Below are 11,941 nucleotides of genomic sequence, written 5' to 3'. Positions count from 1 at the left end.
TCAAACCTTACATCCCTCTTAAGCTAGTTGTTGATGACATAGTTCATCTTTCAAGTTTTAGGAGTCAAGGGCTCTCACAGCCCCCACACATATCATACAACCGTGGGATGGAGCCCCAAGCTCCTTGCAATTATTTGTAAGGCACAAAAGCCTTGGCTCTCACCTTTGAGACCTATGATCTCACATGGGCTCCAAAGCAAAATTCTCTAAAGAAATCCCATGATCAATGACTCCATAATTGTGCCATTAAGGAGCATCAACATGTCCCTTAAATTCGTCTCAAGTAGCCCAGTTGCATCATGCAACTTGCTATCATCATGTCGTGACTATTCTATTCTCTTTCATTGAAACTTGATGCTATAGCATGATTCTAGATCTTCAACATAGGACATAAGGCATGTGGCACTACCATGTGATCATGCTCAAATCTTGCCCACGTGGCTAGATACCATGTTGTGACATGTGACATGCAACAAGATAAGCTTATATGCCTCATCATCTTATCCTACCATGTTTACAACCCAAGCCCATCCATTTCATGAATCTATCTCTAATGCCACATCATGGTCAAGTTAACTTGGGACAACTACAGTTACCACTATCGATTCAAACATACCATGGTTATTCAATCTAAAAGTAGGGTAGGTTAGTCTTGTATAAGCTTATTTGCCATGTCACCACAACATATTTGACCAAAGACTTGTCATTAAGCCCAAAAGAGTTCATTTTGCCCTATTTTCATGCATCATGACAAAATATGAAGAGGGGAGAGGAGAAGAGTGGAGATGAGGAGAGAGGGCACAGCTAGAGAGCACACCACAAATGACTAACTGTACACTAGAATTAGTTGAAAAAATAGAATATATACAAACCCTTTTAGGGTTAGGGTTAGGGGAGCTAACCCTTTCCTTTATAGCACTCTATAAGGTTAGTGCTATGCACATATGATCACGTAATGGTGCTATGCACACATGATCACATGATGTTGAGCGTGAACTCTCAACACCTTCCCTCAAGATCAACATCATGAAGTAGGCCTTCCCTCAAGATGATGATTCTGGGGAATCGAAGAAGGACTGAGCATTACATTCCATCACACCCCTTTAATGGGAATGTCCTTCCTCTGCATCAAACCAAGAGCTAGTCGGTGTTTCTCGAATAGCTCTTTACCGAGTGGTTTGGTAAAGATGTCTGCAACATTTTCTTTGCTATCACAATGCTGCAGTGTGATGTCACCAAGTAACACTCTTTCTCTGATGAAGTGCTCTCTGACATCAATGTGCTTTGTCCTGGAGTGATATACTGGATTTTTGGCCAATGCTTGAGCCGATTGATTATCACAGTATATTGTTGTTGGCTTTGACTCATCAAAGTAATCTGTTTCTGACAATAGTCTTCTGAGCCATATAGCCTCACATGCACCTGTAGTGAGTGCTCTATATTCTGCTTCAGTCGAAGACAAAGAAACAGTTGGCTGTTTGTTTGACAACCATGATATAGCACCTTGACTAAGGAAAAATGCATATCCCTGTGTCGATCTCCTGGTCTCATGATCTCCAGCATAGTCACTATCACAGTATCCATGCAACCGTGGATGACTTCCTCTGTATTCTATCCCAAATTGTCTTGTACCTCTGATGTATCTCAAGACTCTTTTGGCTGCATTCCAGTGAGACTGTTTTGGATTTGCCATAAACTGTGCTAGTGAGCTTACTGCATAACAAATATCTGGCCGTGTGATTGTCAGATATATAAGAGATCCAATGAGTTGCCTATAGTATCTGTCATTGACTGTAGGCTTTTCTGAATCTTTAGTAAGTTTCAAACTCTGTTCCATGGGAGTGGCTGCAATCTTGCAATCTGCCATATGAAACTTCTTCAGGAGACTGTCAACATATTTGAGCTGACTCATAAATGTGCTATCTGAATCTCTCCAGAACTCAATTCCAAGACAATAGTGCATAAGTCCAAGATCTTTCATGTCGAACTCTGCAGATAAGTCTTGTTTTAGCTTTCTGATGAAGCTATCCTTGCTTCCTGTCACAATCAGATCATCTACGTACAAAAGTGCAATAGTAATATCCTCCCCTTGAACGTTGTAGTAGAGAGTATGATCTGCATTGGACTTCATGTATCCCAAATCAGCAAAATACTTGTCAATTCTGCTGTACCAACTTCTGGGTGCTTGCTTTAAGCCGTAGAGACTTTTCTTGAGATGGCAAACCTGGTTCTCTTTTCCTGGTTCAACATAACCGGCTGGTTGTTGCATGTAGACATCCTCGTCTAGATAACCATTGAGAAATGCATTCTTGACATCGAGCTGATACACATTCCATTTACTGAGTGTCGCTAGTGATATCAAGAACCGTATGGAATCCATCTTTGCTACTGGAGCATAAGTCTCATCATAATCTTGACCATATTGTTGTGCAAATCCTTTTGCAACTAATCTGGCTTTGTATCTCTGAATACTGCCATCTGGATTGTACTTCACTTTGTATACCCATTTGTTGGCTATGGCCTTCTTTCCTGGTGGAAGGTCGCATAATTCCCAAGTGTTATTTTTATACAAAGCATCCATTTCCTCATTCATTGCAGTTTGCCATTCGGGCTTATCTACTGCGTCTTCGAAGTACACTGGCTCTTCTGTAGCCATGATGGTAGTCATAAGAGCATAGTTGGTGGTTTCCACCTGAATTGCTTTGCCTTTCTGAGCATATGTCAATCTGGCTGGTGGTCTGCTTTCCCTAGTAGACCGTCTGAGCTGCTGTGACGCTGATTGGGGTGTTGCTGGCAATTCTTGCTCTTCTTCATCAACCTGTTCTGTAGATGACTGTGAAGTCGATGCTTCTATCTCCTGTGTAGGTGAGGTTTTCCATTCTGATTCCTCATCGAAGATTACATCTCTGGAGATAATGACTTTGCGGTTGATGGGATCATACAATTTGTATGCTTTACTCTCGTCACTGTAGCCAACCATGATGCATTTGCGTGACTTCGCATTAAAATTCCTGCGATGATCATCATGTATGTGGGCATATGCTATGCAACCAAATATGCGGAGATGCCCAATGCGTGGCTTGTGTCCAGTGAATGCTTCATAAGGAGTCATTCCTTGTATCGGTTCGGTAGGAAGCCGATTAAGCAAGTAGTTAGCTGTAGCTATTGCTTCTGCCCAATACTGATTCGGAAGATGCTTTTCACTAAGCATTGCTCTAGCACTGTCTGCTAAAGTCCCATTCTTCCTTTCAGCTATTGCATTTTGCTGAGGAGTATCTGCACATGTGAATTGTCTTCGAATGCCGTGAGTTTTGCAAAAGTTCATGAAGGCTGAAGACATGTATTCACCTCCTCTGTCTGATCTCATGACCTTGATCTTTCTGCCTGTTTGGTTCTCTACCATGGCCTTAAATTCTTGAAATCTGGCAAACACTTCAGATTTCTCTTTCAGAAAGTAGACCCAACAATATCTGCTGTAGTCGTCGATGAAGGTCAAGTAATAAAGTGAACCATTGATGCTGCGGGTCTGGGCATAACCCCATACATCTGTATGAATTAAATCAAGAATACCTCGTGCACGAGAGGTACTTCTGACAAAGTTGGTTCGCTTTTGTTTGCCGAAGCAGCATGCTTCACAAACCTTTCCAAGAAACTGTAGCTTCGGAATCCCAATTGCCATATTTTGATTCCTTAGATCTAACAAGTACTTGAAGTTGACATGACCATATCTCTTATGCCATTTTGCAGATAGTGGCATCTGTTGCATTTGAGCTGACATGGCATGCTTATCTGGTACTGTAGCTAGCATCCTGTACAAGCGTCCTTCCTTGACACCTTTTGCTACTAGCTGACCTCTTTTGGATTTGTCTCTGATAGTGCATTCATCACCGTCGAAGATGACTTTGTAGTTGTGTTCCGTCATTTGACCTACTGACAAAAGGTTCTTGCTGAGCTTCGAAACATAGAGCACATCTTTGACTAATCCTTTTGTACCAGTGAAATTATTCATAGGGATAACACCTATCCCTTGAACCGGATTCGGTGTATTGTCTGCTGTATAGATGACATTCTTTTGACCTTCTAATGGCTTCATTTCTGTGAACCATTCCTGATGATTTGTCATATGAGATGATGCACCGCTGTCGATGTACCAAGGATCCTGTTCCACTTGGTCGACTTGATAGCTGAAATCCTCTTTGGGATTGAAATCAGTGTCTTGGTGCATTGTATCAGTCTGATGCAATTCCTCACTTGCAAGAAACATATTCCCATGTTCATTTGCAAAATGACTGTGACTAGAATGTCCACCACGATGATTTCCTCTTCCTCGAGAATTCCCTCGATTACTGCTGGATTGACCGCCTTGGTCATACTGCTTCTTGCGGCAATCTCTTTCATAGTGTCCAAACTTGTGACAATAGTTGCATTGAATGTTTGACACATTGGTGGATGCATTCCCTCGTCCTTGGAATCTTCCTCGGTTGGAATGATTTCCTCTTTGCTGATTTTGATGTTGCTGAGGATGCTGCTGATGCTGATGCTGATTCTGACTTTGATTTTGACCACTTTTCTGATATGATCTACCTCTGTTTCTGCCTTTGCCTCTGCTTCTGTCTGAAGCTGTGAATGCCTGATCATTAGAATGACCTTTACGTGCTTGAATGGCCTGAGTCCTGAGTTCTTCACCAAGTAGAACTGACTGAAGTTCTTCAAGTGTTGGAATTTGCCGTTGGATGGCAATACTCTGGACTAGATTCTCATATCCTTCTCCTAGTCCATTCAGGATTACTTGAACCATTTCTGCGGGATTCATAGTCTCTCCTGCTGCTGCAAGTTGATTGTTGTAGTCTTTGATGCGGAGTACATAAGCATGACCGGTTTCATTGCTGTTGCGGAAACTCTGGTTGATCTGGTTTCTCAAGGTGAGAATCCTGGATGTGTTCTTGGACTCGTAGAGAGCTGCGAACATATCCCATGCTTCTTTTGATGTCTTGACTGTGTTGAGCTGTGCTAGCATGACATCTTGCACATTCTGCTTGATCAGGTGATAGGCATACTTGTCTTTCTTATCCCATTCTGCTTGAGCTCGGGCAATGGCAGGATCTGCTACTGGTGCGGAAACTGTTTGTGTAGATGTAGATCCCGATGTAGATCCCGTTGCTGGTGCTGTGACAACAGATGGAGTAGAGCTACTGGTGGCTGGATCGGCCAATGGTCTAGGTATGGATCCATCGACATACTCCCATTTGTCCTGAAGCACAAGAATGGTCTCCATTCGGTATTTCCATGTACCGTAATTGGAGTTGTCTAACTTAGCAGATGCCTCCAGATTGAGGTTGCTAGTCGACATGGTGCAAACAATGTACTCAAAAAGTGTCCTGGAAAACTCTGTATGAATCAACTGCAAATACACTGAAGATGCCAAGTGAAATCTCTGTACCGTCGGTGAAGATAGAACTGCAATAAATAAGATCTGACCTGTATTACAAGGCTTGTGGCAATGATGCCGGGAATAGCCAAGAGGCTTTACAAGGCTGAAAAATGATGTGCACGATGCCATGAGATAGCCAAATAGGCTTTACAATGGTGGCATGTGTGTGTGAAATCAAGTGCTATCTGCCCACTGAATCAATCTGCAATGCCTCTGAACTCTGAAGTCTGCTCACTGAACTGATGAACGTAAGATTTCAGGTAATGTAATGATGTGAAATCGGATGTGAGCGTATGGACTGACTCCGAGTAGGTACTAGTCGGGAATTTCGGGCATGGCTTAGATTGGCAACTTGGGGAATTCAAAGCGTCCCCTCTATGGCGATCTAGTCTACTCTGATCTAGATCTAAACCAACCGTCGATCGATGAAAGAGCAGCAAATAATTCCTTTTCCTTTGTTCTTTTTAAGTGCTGGGTCAGATGCGTCGATGTAGAGGCAAATGTGCGTGAAGGAAGTGGTTTTGTCGGCGAAGCTCAAATGTGAGTGTAACTTGCGCCGAAATGTGCGCGTGATGTAACGAGCGCGTAGAGCACGAAAAATCGAGCGACTTTCCTTTTTGGAGCACCCTCAAATTCTTCCTGGATCAAGAGATATGACTTGATCTAGGTGGAGGGGCAAAAGGAGTGCAAATGGTGCTCAATGATGATGTGTCACTGTGAGTCACATGCAGTGATGATGTGGCACTGTGCTTAGCAAGAGGTGTGCCAGTGAAGCTCTGTGCTGAGGTGGCAGTGCTGAGGTGTCACTGATGACGTGGCACTGATGACGTGGCACAGATGACGTGGCACAAGTGACGTGGCAAATGACGTGGCACAGATGACGTGGCAGATGACGTGGCAGCTGACGTGGCAGTGATGACGTGGCAGTGATGATAAGGATGCCACGTGGCTGATCCTTGACCACACCTGTGTGTGTGGTGACCCTGGGTGGATAGGGTTGGTGATAAGGTAGATGCCACGTGTCACAATGACGACGATCGGAATCTTTGAGATTCTGACGGAATCTCAAAGATTCCGTCTTCTTCTTCGTTGCAGCTTCGTAGATAGCGGTCGTTCGTCGCTTTGCTGAAAGCCTCAAGTCGTCGATGCGATGGAGTTTGCAGCTCTGTCCTCCTCCTCCTTGGTCGGCCAAACCTCACTCAAGCTGAGCAATGAGCTCGTTCGCAAGGTCAGCTCCAGTGATGCCCGCATCTCGATGAGGAAAACTTCGTCTAAGAAAGCCGCTCCCTCCGGCAGCATCTGGTATGGCCCTGACCACCCACTGTACCTTGGCCCATTCTCTGGATCTCCCCCGTCTTACCTCACTGGCGAGTTCCCGGGTGACTACGGCTGGGACACGGCTGGCCTCTCTGCTGACCCTGAGACGTTTGCCAAGAATCGTGAGTTGGAGGTCATCCACGCTCGATGGGCTATGCTCGGAGCTCTTGGCTGCGTCACTCCCGAGCTCTTGGCCAAGAACGGCGTCAAATTCGGTGAAGCTGTCGTTGGAGCTGGCGGCTACTGCTGCAATTTGATCAGGTTGTCAAGCAGATGGATTTCGTGGAGGAGTCGCTTCGTTGAGGCTGAGGAGGCCGCTAGGTCCTCAAGCGTTGGTCGTCGCCGGTGGCTGCGTAGATGGCGAGTTGGTCGATAGAAGAGCCGTAGGAGATCGTTGGTCGTTGCCGGTGGCTGCGTAGATGGCGAGTTGGTCGATAGAAGAGCCGTAGGAGATGCAATGCAAAGTATTGCAGGAGCTGCGTTCTTCGAAGGAGGCTCTTCTTCAAGAAACTCTCACAAATCTCAATAGTCTCTGAAAACTCTCTTTTCTCTCCACTCAAGACACACTCAAATAAACTCTCTCAAATGACGGAAATCTCTCAAGAACACATGACGGAAATCTTCTTCCGATGGACGGAATTTTCTCTCAACGGAAGAGAATGGAACACTCAATCTCTCAATCTCTCAATCACTCTCACAAGAAGGATGGCGCCTCAACGGAAGGCAGAACCATGCTCTGATACCATGACAAAATATGAAGAGGGGAGAGGAGAAGAGTGGAGATGAGGAGAGAGGGCACAGCTAGAGAGCACACCACAAATGACTAACTGTACACTAGAATTAGTTGAAAAAATAGAATATATACAAACCCTTTTAGGGTTAGGGTTAGGGGAGCTAACCCTTTCCTTTATAGCACTCTATAAGGTTAGTGCTATGCACATATGATCACGTAATGGTGCTATGCACACATGATCACATGATGTTGAGCGTGAACTCTCAACACATCATGTCTCACTCAGACCAAGTCAAAATAATTCTAGAAAAAGCCTAGCTTACACACAATAAAAGACCAAACTTTAAAATGATTTTCAAGCAACATTGACACATTTTCAGACACTGCTTCCATGCTCAAATCAAGTCACATCGAAAGTGGATATGCAATGTTTAGGCAATCAAAGACAACATTTCTACAATAATTGTGAAGTTTTTTGGGCAATTATACAAAAGTATAACGCAAAGAGCACAGATTAATAAAAAATTGGCACCTTTAGAGAAGAACAACGCCAATTAAAGAGTTTTATTCAACCTTCATCAACAACTACTTCTAACTTGATTTCCTTTCTTAAGAACCAAAGGGCCTAAAAATTATAAATATATAGGGACCCTTAGAAAAGCCCCTCAAAAGGAGTGCCCCTTAAGATGGATGCTCTGCAATTAATCATTAGGCCAATTGACGGTAGATGAATGTAAGTAATACCGATGGTCCTCCTCTTATCCTAATGAAAATAATGCATAATGAAGCGATGAGTACCTCCACATTTATAGGAGCTCTTTGGTAACAATCTAAATAAACATTACGCCAAGGTTAAAGAGATATCCATATATTTATATAAGTATAAATGCCAAGGTGAAAGAGACAAATATATATCTACACGTATATATGCCAAGGCCTTTCCACATATATATGCCAAGGAAGTAGCCAAAACTGGGAGGTTGCATTTTCCTTCCACCTTGCCATTTCATGCGCATATGCACGTGATATTCTATTGGCAAACTAGGGAAGTAGTAAGGATTTTCCAATAGGAGATCATCAAAGACTCTACGTATGGCACCTTCCTTCTCCTTCTCTTCAACCAAGGTGTGCCAACAAATGGATCTTCTTTGAACAAATCCTTTCCTGCAATCTTAGCATGTATTTTCTGGCCACAAGCTTTCAAGCTACAAATAGATGTGACCACATGAGGAGAGATGCTCCAATTGCATCTATTCAAACTTCTTAGTTGCGAACCAACAAGAAATAAAATAAATAATGGAGGGGTAGATGTAATGATTGAGGACAAACTTTCTTCTTGCTAGAGTTAGTTGCAGCCCTTGCCATCTGTTCACCTTGCTTTTGACCCTATCTAAGACCCAGTCCCATCTGTCCTGTGTAGTGCATCCGAATCCCATAGGGATTCCTAGTAATATGAAAACCTCTCCTTCTTTTATCTCTTTGTACCCCTTATTATACAGGAAAAGGGGGGGAGGGCTCAAAGTGCCATATATCCCTGTTTTATCGTGATTTATTCTGGATCTCGAGGCCGTGCAAAAGGTATTTAAGCATTCCAGAGTGACCTGCACTGACTCTTCATCATTGTGTGGCGTTAGATTTGTGTTGTCTGCGAATTGCTGGCACATAATCTATCTGCCACCTTCCACCTGAATTCCTTTCACTGTACCCTTGTCTAGTTCATCCTTAACAAGCTGATCCATTTATCTGTTGCATTAGCTGATCCCCCAAATGCATTGTGCCATATTTTATCAATCTTATCCCTGACATAAGGGAGTTGAAAAAAAAAAGGATTGGCTTTGAACCAAGAGCAGCCAATGCTCCTTTCTTCCTTTTCAAGGACTATGGAGATGGGTTTATGATCCTAGAAGGGAAGGGTACCCAGCGCTCTGCTCTTAACGCACAGCATCTCCTCAATAATTCTCTTGGAGCAATAAGCTCTATCCAGTCGCCCTTTCTTGTGGAGGAGCCCTACCTGGTTATTTGTCCAAGTAAAGGCAGTATCTTCTGATATGTCCACTAGCTCGGCCCTTTCTTTGAGGTGCGACCACGTATTCAATTCGTGACCTCTTGTCACACTGCCTATCCCTTCCCTAGCCACATCAAATCCATACAAGGTAACCGCCATGTGGTTTTGGATGGGTAGCCTCCCCTAAACCTTGAGAGAACCCAATGAAGCTTACCAAACGAGGGTAATCTTCATTCTTTCCACCTAATTCCCATTTATATATTATTGTCACCATAGACTATGCACAATCGCATAGATTACACACTTATGGGGTTATCCATATGAAAGGCCTAGCATGAGTGAAAGATTGCCACCTCAAACATGGTCATGCACCCTCTTATTTCACATTATACATTCCACATCACCATGCACACAATAGATCTAGCCACAATATCATCACCCACATTTTAAAAAACATATTACTTCATGCTTCCACCAGTTTATGGAGACCAATCCAAGTTGCCAATATATTCTTATCTTAATCGATGGTTTATTGACCATACCAAGGTAGTTCGAGAGCCATGTGGCATACCATTGCTAGATGGTATAAAAAGCCAAGCTTGCTCCACCTCTAACAGAGTGATAGTATACAAAGCCAAGCTTGCTCCATCTATGGTAGAGTGATGGTTCGAGATACAAGGCAAAGCTTGCTCCATCTATGCCAGAGTGCTGCATAGTTCGAGAGTGCACTCTGCCTCGGAATGTAAGTTGAGTCTAGTGTGATTACTTGGCCAGCACTAGAACGTTTTTTCAAATTTTGAAATCCTGTGCTTCCACATGGCACAATATACACCCTTAGATTTAAATTCTGAAAGCCCAAAAGCTTTGCTTTGAAAGCTTTTGAAAAGCCATCTGCGTAAAAAGCCAAGCTTTGAAAGCCAAGTAAAAAGCCAACTGCACCTTTAAATATAGGTGAAACATACATAAATACGAGTATCTTTGCCAGCCCAAGTGTTCCTGTACCAAGGGGGCACGAGTAGATCATCAACACCAAATAGAACCACTCCGTGTCCGTCACATCGGCTTCCAGATCCAGTCCTGCCGTTGTGGAGTCATCCCCGCCAACTAGAGATTGAAGCTCTCGCAGAATTCTCCTCCGCTATTGATTCACTTCGCTCGCTGCCATCTGCCATCTGCCTTGCACGATCGCTTTGCTCGACCGGCCGACGCTTGCTAATAAGGTGGTCCTTTGCTTTACTTCCTGTGAGTTTCGAGCTTTGTTTGTTGTGTGAAAGCTTTCCGTCGCCATAGCCATATAGCCGCCGAGCTCGCTCAACACCATAGCCCCACGAGCTCTAGCTTCACCTTCACCATGGCTCCCCCCTGTCATCGACGCTTCCGTCGTCCAATCAATCCATGCTTTCCTCCTCCTCCCTCTCCATCGAAGCCCTCCTCGCCGCCCTTGTTCCCCCCACCAAGTCCCTCACTCACCCCCCATCTTGTGCTTCTTTGTTGGCATCAGTGGGGCCGCATCTTCCTCAGCGCCAACCTGGAATTCGTTAGTTTCACAAGAAAACGTTGAGGAAAATGTAGATCCTCCTGTTGTTTCTGCCATGAAGTCTTATGAAGATTGCGAAGCTGAGTACGGAGATGTCATCCGATCGGTTTTGGAAATTGCCAAACGTCTTTCCAAGAACATGTGTTTGGGCTCTTTTACTGGTCGGCTAGATAATAGTCCAAGCTAAGCAATTCCTCATCATGAAGGCGGCCCAGCATGGGGAGCACGAGCTCCGATTGATCGCAGGTCAGCGATCTCTGCAATTGAGTGATTCAGTGGATGCGACAGTGTAAATTCAAATGGCAAAGATGCCCATGATGTTGGGTTGCGAACTTCGGTTCAGAAAAACCTCTCCAATTGTCTCTCCCCTTCTAGATCGTTCCTCGCTTCCCACCTCCTCCGTTCATAGACCCTTTTCTCGTGGATTCTTCCTCGCGTTCCTGAGAATCATTCTTCCTATCACTGCTCTTGATTTTGGGTTTTCGTGGCTCCCCTCGCTCAGAGATCCCTCTCAGACTTGCATTCAGCGCGATCGGGTGAACTCATCCACAATGATGTCTTGTAGAGCCTCCTACGTGCTTGATCGCCCATAGATCACGTAGAAAGAACTGCGATCTACAAATTTCTATCCTTGAAGTAGCAAACCAATCTCATGCCCTCGCTCCACAAGAGCATCCATTGAAATGCTGACAGACGTCCGCTCCAAACCACATGCTTGGATGCAATTGTTGGTCTCAATCCATTCTAATATATTTTCGATCATCACGATAGAAGTCTATGACGTGAAGGCAGCTCTACATGTTTGAGAATTCAGGTAGCTCCGTGGAATGCGAAGAGCTGTCGGTTCATCTGTGTGCATTTGCTGTGTCATCATCAAGAGCTCGCTGCGTCATCATCAGGAGCTCGCTGTGGTTTGGA

General features: G+C 44.2%; 1 pseudogene; it reads left to right on the top strand.

The window, feature by feature from the left end:
• Nucleotides 1–6,581: 6,581 nt before the first annotated feature.
• On the top strand, nt 6,582–7,124 carry LOC147884606 (chlorophyll a-b binding protein, chloroplastic pseudogene; annotated as a pseudogene).
• The last annotated feature ends 4,817 nt before the right edge of the window (nt 7,125–11,941 follow it).

Source organism: Dipteris shenzhenensis, chromosome 26 (assembly GCF_047967505.1).
Source record: "Dipteris shenzhenensis isolate YYH24624 ecotype China chromosome 26, Dip_SZ_1.0, whole genome shotgun sequence".
In the NCBI taxonomy this organism is placed as follows: domain Eukaryota; kingdom Viridiplantae; phylum Streptophyta; class Polypodiopsida; order Gleicheniales; family Dipteridaceae; genus Dipteris; species Dipteris shenzhenensis.
This window is presented reverse-complemented; position numbering and strand designations above follow the sequence as displayed.